The sequence below is a fragment of the Solanum stenotomum genome, unplaced genomic scaffold (genome assembly GCF_019186545.1).
Source record: "Solanum stenotomum isolate F172 unplaced genomic scaffold, ASM1918654v1 scaffold5612, whole genome shotgun sequence".
NCBI lineage: Eukaryota > Viridiplantae > Streptophyta > Magnoliopsida > Solanales > Solanaceae > Solanum > Solanum stenotomum.
This window is the reverse complement of record NW_026035803.1, coordinates 10,782-24,348: the sequence shown is the minus strand read 5'-3', so window position 1 is coordinate 24,348 and position 13,567 is coordinate 10,782. Positions and strand designations below refer to the sequence as shown.

The window sequence follows — 13,567 nt, the reverse complement described above, 5'->3', positions numbered from 1 at the left end:
TTAAGAGCTCTTGGGAGTCATCAACCTATTATCCCCGTTGAACCTTTGATCCATTGAGTGAGAGACCTTTCACATGGAACTCCTGGATCATAGGTTGATCTAATCCGAGTCTATTCGTATATTCACACATACAAGATTTTATCAATTAATGAAGAATTAAATTTACTTTTTAAGAATAAAAAAAGTGTAATTATGATATTACTTAATCTATTAACATTTAAATTTGAGGTTTAATTAACAGTTTTTTCCATAATAAATGTTGACATTATGAGATTACTTATTCTAATCATATTTTAATTTGAGGTTTAACATTTTTTTCCATAATAAATGTTGACATTATGAGATTACTCAATCTTTTAATTCATATTTTACTTTGATGTTTAATATTTTTTCCTATAATAGATGTAGGTTGATTTGATCAAAGTACATTCATATTCACATATACAAGACATTGTACTAGAAAGTTAAAGTTCTTCTATATGCTTGGGATACTTGTTTCTTACACCACCTTCTTTTTTTCTTCTTATTTTGGATATTGTTTTTAGGAGATTTCAAGCTTTGCAAAAGATGGAATCGAGCATTAAGTGCAAGAGAACTGTTGTCGAAGATGAAAAAGAAAAAGAGGATTGCTCCTTCTAACAATCCGATATAAAATGTTATTTCGCGTTTGATTAGCTTCACATTCAAGATTTGAATTTTTTGTTTAAGTTTAGGATTCAGCTGTAAGTCATATGATTTATTGTGGTTCGAAATCAATTATTTAGTAATATATTTTAACACATATACAGAGTCGATGCTAAAGTATTAGGCATACATTTTCAGATAAATCTATAACTGATGCTCTACATCCATCTCTGGCGGATCTAGGATTTGAAGACTATAAGTTTGAGTAGGAATTCCACCATAGTCCATTTGATTTATTCATATGTAGGGTTTGAGTGAAAGCTACAGAAGTTCGATCCAAATCCCTCGAACATACAAATTTGTCTCTCTCTAGAAAGTATACTTATGATTTCTGCTTTATATATCTCTGAGTCTCTTACTAAAACTTTAATGTTGAATCTGAGAAATGGAGTATGAGTGGAACTCTAACCTGATATTTAGGCTCTAATGCCCCGACGGTGGGGCCTTATTGGGTAGGGCCAACCTAATAGGGACAACACACACCCCACTTCAAGTGCACCTATGTATTCAGTGAATCACTCTTTTTGCCTAGTCGGTGGAGCTGATAAACCATGCGAGCTGATTAGATAAATGGGGTAGAAGACTTATAGTATCCCTTTTGATTGATCTAGCCTTTCTTTCTCTTCGGTAGTGAATCACCTACTAAAACCGACAGGCTTTGAGACGTACTAAGGCGGGTTGTGTACTCTTTCAATAGGTAAGGGAAGAATGCGCTTAGGCCTGGCAAATGTTGTACAGTTGAGTGGTAGAGGACTTTAAACTTTCTTAGGCAAGATACAATGCATTGTCGATGACATGATTTTTACTTTAAATTTTGCATTCTCTGAGCTTTTCGTATGTGCTATGGAATGTTTTTCGTTTGCTCGTGCTTATGATTGTTAACTTGACACAATTTAAATACTGTTCTGGTTTTGTTTATCCTCTTGCAGATGACTAAAGGCGTGGAGCTCACTAAAATAGTTAAGGAATCAGATAGTATCAGACATGTCAAATCTTTATTACATGATAATGAGGGCATACCGGAATGTCTTCAACAACTATTTTCAATAGATGTTTGCCTAGCTAACAGACGATAAACATAAGTTAATGGATTGTGGCATTATCGAAAATTCCACCCTTCATGCTTATATCGACAATTCAGTCCCGAAGATATTTTGGTGAAGAAACCCTATGCTAGTATTGCAATTACGGTTTATTCAAGGACTTTCGATACGATCCAGTATGTCAAATGTAGGTTTGGGGTCAAAGAAATTTTCTCTTATTCATGACAGAAAGTTTCTTGAAGAAGACAAAACCTTAGCTTTTCACAAAATCGATGGTGGATCAACACTTCATATGGTTTCCAATCTGAGAGACAAGTTGTTATTTCTGTGGTAATGCCAACGGAGGAAATTGTTAAGGTAGAAGTCGAGGTTACCTTAACTGTTTGCGACATTAAAACAATTATAGAAAGCAGAGTTAGCGACTCAATAAATTCTGTGGATTTGTTTCTTCGGAAACGGAAATTGGATGATTCGAAGACATTAAATCAGTGTGATCAGAGGCAGACCCACGTGTGTTCTTGAAGATGCACGTGCACCCGTTAACTTCGGATATATATATATATATATATATAATTGACATAAAATTGTTTCTTATCATTGTATTAAAAATAGTTTTATAATCAAATTGCATGAATATTGTTCCTTTTCGAAAAAAATAGTTCAAATATTTGGAATCTACTCTTGGATACCAAATTGATAAATTGATATTTTTATTTGAATTTCATTTGAACTTTTTCTTTTGCAAATATGATGTACTCTTTCAGTTTAAAAACGATTAAAAAGTCATTTAATCTAAAAACTTCTACACCAAATTGCAATATGCAATGAGATAATAAATTAAATTTCCCACAGAATAAATTTAACAAAGTATTAAAGGAATTACTCTATGACAATATGCACGGAAGTATATACATTTAAAACAATGAATCTCCTTGTTTATAACATTCAGTGAAAAGTGTATTCTGCATCACTAAATCTTTTATTGGGACAAATAATTTCGACTTAAAAGATAATTATTTTTTAATATTAAATAACATTCCAATCTCAAACATATCAAGAATGAGATTTAAATCACAAATAGATATACTTGAAAAGGGAGAATTTCTGACCAATAGAACACAAATAGAATAATAGGACAAAGACAACTTCGTGTAAGCTTTTATAGAATATTGCAATGTAAAGAACAAGAAACGGTTTGAAGAGAAAATTATTAATGCGGAAGATGAAACAATAATGTGGAATACGAAAGATTGAATCAATCTTAATAACTAAACAAATTGTGAATGGCCATGTTCTGCCTTAATCATAACTTAAGTGTGAAGCATTAAACTATTGTTGGAATGAGTATAAACGGAAGAAGCTCAAAGGATAATAGTAAAAGCCTCATTAAGAAATGATAAGCTCTAACATCTAACCATGTATTTGGTCTAATTAACTTTTTATTATTTATTTAATAGAAAAAAATAGTGAAGGGTATTTTCATAATTCCTCTTTGAGTGTTCTATATGAATTTTTATAGATTCAATAGAAAAATAAAAAATTTATGCAAATCGTGTGAAGTGAGTAATATTTTTTTAATGTACATCAAGAAACACCAAATGAGGGGCACATTGTATTGTTTAAAATCAATTCCTTTGAAGCTACCATCAGTAAATCGATTCCGTTGAAGCTATTATCGGTAATTTTTAAACTTTGTTTAGTAATTAACACACTTCCAATAAAGTCACAAATGACTAATTTGAAACAAATATCAATACATACTTACGATAATGATAAAAAAATTCATAAAAATTAGATTGGTGAAGTCTAATAGAGAAAAAAAAACCCACACAAAATATAGAAGAAAAAAAATACAACATACACATCATTCGTATAACTTTATTCATATAGATTGTAGATAGAAAATAAATATAGAATCAATAAGTTATCCATATTTAGAATTCGGAAGCTAGAAGTTTAAAAAGGAAAAACAAAAGGCACGGACCATGAGAGGATAGTAATTGCACTGACAAATCCTATAATTTGCAAATTATGTATAACGAAGTATGAATCATATGTTTCTCCAGAATAAGATAATACTTATTTCTGGTAGAGACAAAATTTAGCAACGGTGCTTGACATCATATTCATTGCTTCACACACTATGACATATACACACACAGAAATATATATATATATATATATATATATATATATATATATATGGAACATGCTTTCCATATATATTTTTAGCTTTTATTATAAAATTTGTGTAATAAAATAATAAATCAAAAATGTATTTTAAAATCTATGTCACTTGAGCAAATATTTGTTGTTATGATACGGAGACACCATTTAAAATTTGTGAATATAAAATTTGAACTTGTATTGTATTTATTGTAATTCATTACTTTAGTTGTTTATTTGCTGAATAGAAATAATATCAAAAAAGCGGACAAACACAGTTACCATCTAGCAATAAATACATGAACAAAATCAATATCATATAGCCCCATAATGGTATATAGAAATTTGTCGATTGAATTTCATGCTCTAGATTACTCTAAATGCATATAAATACCTCTAACTCTAAATATTAAATTAACTAAGAGAATTGAAATTTGAAGACAAAATAAATCTTAAAAATTATCAATAACTGATCAAACATGATGAATAAACATATTTCACGACAAAACTTGCTAACAAAGCAAAATAGATGTACATTTATCAATTTAGCTCAAACATTACATTTATCAATTCAGCCCAAACGTTTAAATTTGTTGTTTGATTTTATAGCTATTTCTTTTATAATAATAACATATCTGTGAAATATGCCTAGGCAGTGTAGGGTGTGCACAAACCTTACCTCAATTCAAAAGACCCTCAACTTGAGTCGAGTATAGCAAATCAGAGTAATTATGAAAAATAAAAATTATAGTGAAGAGAATATAATATAACAACTATTACGAAAACAACAACAACAAAAAAAAAAAGTGCAAAACCGAATCATCATAAAAACAATTGGAGGTAGAAAGCAAAACCAAGACAGTACAAGAATAAAAGTACTACTACGATAGACACCACTAAGACTAAACCCTCCGGAAAGCAAGAGAACACTCCACTACAACCTTCTACCTTAATCGTTGATCTTCATGGTTAAGCAATTTCTATAATTGATGAAATCAGATTCTTTTTTCTTATGAGCTTTGTAAGGCGAATTAGCTTATGTATTTGCCAGTAATAATTTTACCTCATGCACATGATATTTATAAGCCAAAAATTTTGCTAGAATTCTGTAGAAAGTTCAGAAGTCATGTTGGAGAATGGAGAGACATAAAGTTTGCCTAGAATTATGTAGAAAGCTCAAAAGTTATTTTGGAGAATGGAGAGACATTCTTAAAATGCCTTTTAAAATACCTTTTCATTTTTAATATTTAATATAATATAATAATATATAATTATTATTTATTATTTAATATTTAATATAACATTTTGAATTAAGATAGGGACAAAATAGTATTTAACCTTTTACTTTTGTGGCCCCTCCCTTTTAGTATAATATATAGATATACCTTGAGATAGACATATATTTTATTAGGCACTGCCAGAGACTGAAGCCAGTTGGGTTAGCTAGTTTAGACGCAAAACTCCTTTGGCGTTAGGGGACTAGGTTCAAATCACATTTGCTATTTTTTTTTCATTTGCTTATTTTATTCAAGTTTTAAAATATTGAATAAAATAAGGGGATGACTAGTTTCAAACTTGCGACCTCATGGTGCAAAGTGAAATTTAAAACTTTCACTCCAGAAAACAAACCTTTTCTAATAGTCTCTTATTAATTTATATTTATGCATAAATAACGTAGTTTTATATATATGTTTAATAAAACTATCATATGAACTGATATTGGGTACATACTTTAACTAATGTGCATTAGTCTTTGGTGGTGCACCCGTCGTCTTCAAATCCCGGGTTTGCCTCTGAGTGTGATATCAATGATATTTTTTCTATAATTATTATTGGTTGATCTTATTCGAGTAAATTTATATCCTCACAGTTTTATCAAAGGCACTCTTAAAACCTAAATCAAGGCACACACTTGAACATTTCGGCTTGTTCTAATTCCTCTCAAACTTTTGAGTAGCTTCCTAGAGGTATGAAAAATGCACTTTTAACTAAAATAATCACGTAAGCTTACTACACGAATTTGTGAGACTCACGGAAGAAAAACCAAAGTTGAATGACTATAATTACCATTAACCATAAGTTTTGTGACCATTAGGGACATTAAGTCAAAATTTAAATTCATGTAATCTTGTTATTAAAAGGTTGCATAAATTCAACTATTTGACCATTTCATTTTTTTCTTCTTATTTTCTCTATTGCTTTTTGAGTAATTTTTTAGAAAAATTCAAGAATATTTGCAAAAGAATGAAGCACTTGAGAACTGTTGATGAAGAAAAACAAGAGGTTAGCTCTTCTTTTACCAAGTAATTTCTGATTTTTTGTGTGTATAAAGATTTAACCAATGAGATAATATCCAGAGATTATTTGCTTGGTGGGATAAGAAAAAAAATTCAAAATTAATGCTACTCCGCATTAGATTATGGTGTTAGTTAATCCCAGAATAAATGTTATACTAAAATGATGGTATTAGATATCACATATTGAATGTGAGATCCAGGGTGAGTCCATTTGAATTTACTTGTATGTAGGATTTGAGTGAAAGCTACAGGGTTCAATATGAATAGAGAGGATGGTCAAGAAAAATACACTTCTAGAAATGATAGGGATTATGTTTAATGATTTCCTTTTTAAGTATCTATGAGTGTCTCCTAAAATATCAATGTTGAATCTGAGTAAATAGAGTATGTTTCATAATTCAACCTGAGATTTAGGCTTAAAAATTTCTGCATTTTTTTTGCCTCTAAATGGAAATAATTCTAATTTTTTTATCAAACATATCATGCCTTTTATTTTTTCCCCTTTATTGTAGTAATTTTGTTTCTTCAATTTTATCATGATGCATGAAAACAAAGAATCTAGGGCCTTAAGTTAGGGTTCTAAGCCTTGATATGAGGGGTTGTCAAGTCTAGGGATTGGGCAAGGGCCTAAGCTATCAAGGTAGAGTGAAAGAGAACTTGTTCTCCTTGGTGCCTAGTTGGCGATTGGGTAGCATGATCGCCCAAGTGACTTGGCGATGCGCCAAAGTGCACTTGGGGTCACCTAGTGGGCTGACCCCTTGGCCTAAGTTGTGGGAGAATGGGCGAGTAAAGTCGTGGCTCGCCGAATGGGTTGGCGAGTCGCCAAGCTGCTTCCCCCATCGCCTAAATGGTCAACCCAATTTATGGAGCTACTGGAAAATTAGGCGAGCCAAGGGTCCACTTGGTGAGTCACCTAGTTCCCTTGGCGAGGCATGATGGTGCAAAGGGCGAGCTAAGTCGTGAGGGTCAGAAACTTTTAAGTTAAAACGTTAAGGGTCGTTAGTTCGTTACCAAAGTTGACCCTACATTGTTTTATTACTTTCCTAGAAATAATATAAGCTTATTAGACCTAAGTTTACCTCAATGAAGTCATTCTCCCTAGAATCCAAAGAAAACCCAACTTCATCCTCTCCAAAGAATATTTCTTTCTCTACAAAACCTCCATTGAAGAAGAAGCTAGAGGTTGGGGCTAAGGTCAAGAACAAAGGCTCCATTGCTAAAGGCTTGTGCTAGGGCATTGATTAAGGTATGTTTAGATTTTCATAGAGTCCCCTAGAATTTCCCTAATTAGTGAAGAAGAACCCCAATCAAGCTAGGGTTACTTCCAATGTATGGGTTTTAGGTGGTGTGATTCCAATAGGTTGGATAATACTTATTTATGATTAATTTTAGTGTTTATTGATGATATTATGAAGATTTTATGTGAATTCCTTGATTAATCCTAATTTTCAAAGTATGGGGGTTTATGCTTTTGGATGAGAAATTGATGATTCTTGCTAGATTCTTTTGAGTTGTTATCATGAATAGAACTTATCCAATAATAAGAATATGAAATCATGAATTGAACTAGACTTATGCATGTATGATAGGACGTGGATTGAAATTGGGACTTTTGATGAATTCTGCTTAGAATTGCCTATGATTAAGGCTTAGGACTAATTTGTCTTGTGATCTAAACTAGTATGATGATTATTGAATAAATCTTGAATGTAGGGTTTGAAGTGATAATGTTGATCACTAGGGCTTATATAGTAAGTTTAATATGATGAGATAGCTAGCATGTATGTAGAATGTGAAAGGTCTTCTCACATGGAGTGATTCTAGATTGAAAGGTTAATCACCTAAAATGAATCATGCTTGTTAGAATAGAATAGCTTGAAGTTGAGTCTTATGAGTCCTTCATGTTTAGTTGACTTATGCAGCTTGGGATGGTAGATCTCATGGTAGCTTGGGATTGAGGAATTATGCTCTCCTAAGGTTAGCTTGAACTAGCATTGGTAAGATGCTTTTCATGGTAGCTTGCATTAGTATAGGCATGGTAGCCTAGGATTGAGGATCTACACTTTTCTAAGGGTTGCTTGAACTAGCATCGTTAGTATGACTATTGACTAGGTTAGGACAAAACCATTTCATGGTAGCTTAGGATTGAGACACCAGACTCTCCTAAGGATAGCTTAGGGTTGAGGATTCATACTCCCCTAAGGGTAGCTTGCATCATATTGAATGTTTGCATGGTAGCTAGGGTTGTATACTTGTATCCTTCCTTGGATAGGTTGGATTGCATGACAGGGTGTTTTCCACGGTAGTTAGGTCTAGCATAGTAGTATGTTATTCTTTGGTAGTCGAAAATGATAAATAGTAAGCATTGAGTAAGCTAGCCTAAAGAAGTACTTAGTGTGAATGGCAGTTTGGGATTATATTCATACATGGCACAAGTATGACTTGAAGCTACTTATGAAGTGTCCCCTTATGTGATGTATGCCTATCTTGTATTGTTACTATAGTTGCCTTCCATGATATGATTGACTTCAGTTTATAGTTCCTTGTCAATATGAAGTAGGTCTATAGTGACACCTAGGGATAGTAGTTATGAACATGGTGACTTCAAAGATATGCTTAGTGTGTGTTGTATTGTGGGATGCCACACATGCATTGCACAAGTGTGCCTTGAGGTTACTTTGGAGTATAAGTGCTCTTATGACATGAAGACCTAAGTCTTGACTATGAATATGGCCTATGCCCAAGAATGACCAAAAAGAGGTACTTAGCTTGGATAGAGTCTTGACTATGAATATGGCCTATGCCCAAGAATGACCAAAAAGAGGTACTTAGCTTGGATAGTATTATGGGATGCTATCTTTGCCTTGCACAAGTATGCTTGGAGGTGGCTTGTGAAGTAGTTCACTTGTAATAGGGAAGACCAAAGGTTGAAGTATGTAAATATGAAAGTCCAAGTTAAGATTATGCCATGAATATGATTTAGCTGCTATGTGCATTAATTATGTCTTATGATTGACTTTTAATAATATGATATTTATGTTGGAGATTATGCTATGATTATGTTATTGTCTCTTGTCCTTATGTCTTGTGTTGACTATCCATTTGAGATGATCTTATGATGTTGTGCTAGCTTTCATACTTGGTACATTTTGTACTAACGCATATTGCCTACATTTTAACCAAATGTAGGGTTGGAGATTGAGTTGCTTGGAGGCTAGGTTTCTAAGTGGAAAGAAGACTTGAAGATTTGGTGAGTCCTCATAGTTTCGAGGTCAGACCCACTTTGTTACTTTTATGTCATTTCTTATGTTTAGACTTTATATGGGCAGCATCCCAAGACTTTTATTCCTGTTATTCGTAGATGGTTTGAGACAACGACTTAGTAAAGACTTCCGCTTACTTAAGAAAATGTTTTAGATTGTTTGAAAGAAAGTTTTAAATTTTCACTACTTTTCTATGCTCTTATGTTATGATGATGCTAAAGGCTTGTATGAGACCCCTTCGGGGTCAAGTACACTATGTTAAGTCTAGGGGGTACCCCTGGGTCCTAACAAACTTGGTAATCAGAGCAAAATGTTTAGAATGGTTCTAGGATTGTCTCAAACCTCATCTAGTAGAGTTTTATTCATGGGTGTGAGTTGCGACACAGCTATGAATAGGAGGCTATGGGATGCTTAGGAAAAATCTCACTTCTCCATTCTCTTAGTCTTGTCATAGAGTTTGGCTTTAGTAGGCTCTTCCCTTTGTTTTTCAGGGTATGGCTAATACAAAGGAAATTCTAGGAGATTAGAGGATGGAAATGGGGACCAAGAGATTCCTCCCCATGCTCCAAATCAAGCTCCTCCTCAAGTCCCAAATGACCCTCCAATTGGGAATGTCACTCTAGCGGAGTTTAGGGCTTCTATGCAATTGTTGGATCAAGCCTTGATGGCGCAAGCCAATAGGGATGTGGTGGCTCCGGCTAACCCTATAAGGGGATGAGTGCTTTTAGGATAAGAGATTTATTGAGGATGAACCCTCTGGAGTTTAGTGGCTCCAAGGTGGAGGAAGATCCAAACGGGTTCATAAAGGAGGTTTATAAGACACTTGCTATCATGGGGGTGACTTCTATAGAAAATGTGGAACTAGCCGCTTATTAATTGAAGGATTTTGCCCAAATTTGTTATGAGCAATGGAAAGATTGTAGGCCGGTAGGAGCGGGTCGTATAGAGTGGGAAGCATTTAAGTCGGCTTTCCTTGATATGTTCTTTCCTTGGGAGTTGAGGGAGGCTAAGTTGGAGGAGTTCATAAATCTTAAGCAAGGCAACATGAGTGTCAATGAGTACGCCTTGAAGTTCACTCTTTTGTCTAAGTATGCTCAATCTTTGGTAGAAAGTCCAATGGATTTGATGAATAGGTTTATGATGGGGTGTCCGATTTAGTAGAAGAAGAATGTCGTATGGAAATGGTTTTTGATGATATAGATATCTCATGCCTCATGATGTTTGCCCAACAAATAGAAGAGTTAAAACTCAAGAATGAGAGGGCTAGGGAGAAAAATATATCTAGGATGGATGGTGATAAGTCTTTTCATGATGGGTTCGATGGACATGGTCATTCTAGGAATCGATAAAATTTTTCATGGAAAGGTTTTTCTAATGCCCCTAAGTATAAGGATGAGAGAGTGACTACCCCTAGGCTACAAAGGATGAGTAATGAGTCCCTATGGCCCACTTGTTCAAGGTGTGGTAAGAGGTATGAGGGTAAGTGCTTAGCTGGTAAAGATGGTTGTTATGGATGTGGTGAGAGTGGCCACATGAAGAAAGATGGCCCGAAGGCAAAGGCTTCTATAAGAAAGGGTAAGCAAGTTGCTTCTAGTGGTGCGGATGTTGAGCCTCAAAATAAGAATAGGTTCTATGCTCTCCAATATAGAGATGATCAAGAGTGATCTCCTCATGTCCTTTCCGGTATGTGTTTTATGGTTTAGTAAATTTTTCCGGATTTCTTGTCTTTTGCGACCTGTTATGTTGGACTTCATGTTGTCCTTGCCATGGATAATGTTTAGAAAAGCATGTGTAATTTTGCTCCCAAGGGGGAGATAGTGTACCTACCTAATAAATTCATTATGTGATTATGTGTTGCTTTGGTTTCCTCATATGCATGTTCATGAAAATGCATAAGTCTTGTTAGAAATGACTTACATACATTGTTTTGCCTCATGTTGTAGAATCTTTGAGTCAATATACATTTTAGGCTCCATGAATGTATGTTGAGCATGTTGTAGCTAGGAGATGTTAGTTCCTCCTTGAAAATGAGTAGATGTCGAATTTAATGCATTTTCGGTTGGGAGATATAGTTCCTACTCCCTTGTGTTGCATTGAGTATGTTTAGCTTAGAATTGAAGTTTCCTTGTTTGATTGTGTGCATTTAGATATCGTGCCTACATGATGGGCTGCTAGTCTAGAGTTGTTTACTTTAAGAAGTGTTTAGAAAGTCATTTGAGAACAAATGTTCCCAACAGGGTGATATTGTAACACCCCGAAAACTAGTAGACTAAACTAGGGCCTTAAGTTAGGGTTCTAAGCCTTTGTATGAGGGGTTGTCAAGTCTAGGTAGTGGGCAAGGGCCTGAGCTATCAAGGTAGAGTGAAAGAGAACTTGTTCTCCTAGGTACCTAGTTGGTGATTGGGCAGCATGATCGCCCAAGTGACTTGGCGATGCGCCAAGGTGCACTTGGGGTCACCCAGTGGGCTGTCCCCTTGGCATAAGTTGTGGGAGAATGGGGGAGCAAAGTCTTGGCTCACCGAATGGGTTGGCGAGTTGCCAAGCTGCCTCCCCCATCGCCTAAGTGGCCTGCCCAATTTATGGAGCGACTGGAAAATTGGGAGAGCCAAGAGTCCCCTTGGCGAGTCGTCGGTGCACTTGGCGAGTTATGAGGGTTGAAAAGGCGAGCTAAGTCGTGAGGGTTAGAAAATTTTATGTTGAAATGCTAACGGTCCTTAGTTCTTTACCAAAGTTGACCCTACATTGTTTTATTCCTTTCCTAGCAACTATATAATCTTATTAGACCTAAGTTTAACTAAATTAAGTCATTCTCCGTAGAATCCAAAGAAAATACAACTTTATCCACTCCAAAGAATATGTCTCTCTCTAGAAAACCTCCATTGAAGAAGAAGCTAGAGGTTGGAGCTAAGGTCAAGAACAAAGGCTCCATTGCTAAAGGCTTGTGCTAGGGAATTGATTAAGGTATGTTTACGTTTTAATCTATGGGTTCTTCCACCCGTAGAGTCCCCTTTAATTTCACTAATTTGTGAAGAAGAACTCCAATCAAGCCAGGGTTACTTCCAATGTATGGGTTTTAGGTGGGTATGATTCCCTTAGGTTGGATAATACTTATATATGATTAATTTTAGTGTTGATTCATGATAATATGAAAATTTTATGTGAATTCCTTGATTAACCTTAATTTTCAAAGTATGGGGGTTTATGCTTTTGGATGAGAAATTGATTATTCTTGCTAGATTCTCTTGATTTGTTATTATGAATAGAGCTTATGCAAAAATAGAAATATGAAATCATGAATTGAACTAGGCTTATGCATGTATGATAATACATTGATTGAAATTGGGATTTTTGATGAATTATGCTTAGAATTGCCTATGATTAAGGCTTAGGACTAATTTGTCTTTTGATCTAGACAAGTATGATGATTGTTGAATAAAGCTTAAATGTTGGGATTGAAGTCATAATGGTGATAACTAGGGCTTATAGAGTAAGTCTAATATGATGAGATAGCAATCATGTATGTAGAATGTGAAAGGTCTTCTCACATAGAATGATTCTAGATTGAAAGGTTATTCACCTAAAATGAATCATGCTTGTTAGAATAGAATAGCTTGAAGTTGAGTCTTATGATTCCTTCTTATGTAGTTGACTTATGTAGCTTGGGATGGTAGATCTCATGGTAGCTTGGGATTGAGGAATTATTCTCTCCTAAGGTTAGCTTGAACTAGCATTGGTAGGATGCTTTTCATGGTAGCTTGCATTAGTATAGAAATGGTAGCCTAGGATTCAGGATCTACGCTCTCCTAAGGGTAGCTTGAACTAACATTGTTAGAATTCCTTCATGGTAGCTTGACTTGGCTAGGCCAAGACCATTTCATGGTAGCTTACGCTTGAGACACCATACTCTTCTAAGGATAATTTAGGGTTGAGGATTCATACTCCCCTAAGGGTAGCTTGTGTCATATTGACTGTTTGCATGGTAGGTAGGTTGGTATACTTGTATCCTTCCTTGGATAGGTTTGATTGAATGAAAGTGTGTTTTCCATGGTAGTTAGGTCTAGCATAGTAGTATGATATTCCTTGGTAGTCGAAAATGATAAATTGTAAGCATTGA

General features: G+C 34.6%; 1 pseudogene; it reads left to right on the top strand.

Annotated features, from left to right (window-relative positions):
• Positions 1-567: 567 nt before the first annotated feature.
• On the top strand, positions 568-2,249 carry LOC125852795 (uncharacterized; annotated as a pseudogene).
• The last annotated feature ends 11,318 nt before the right edge of the window (positions 2,250-13,567 follow it).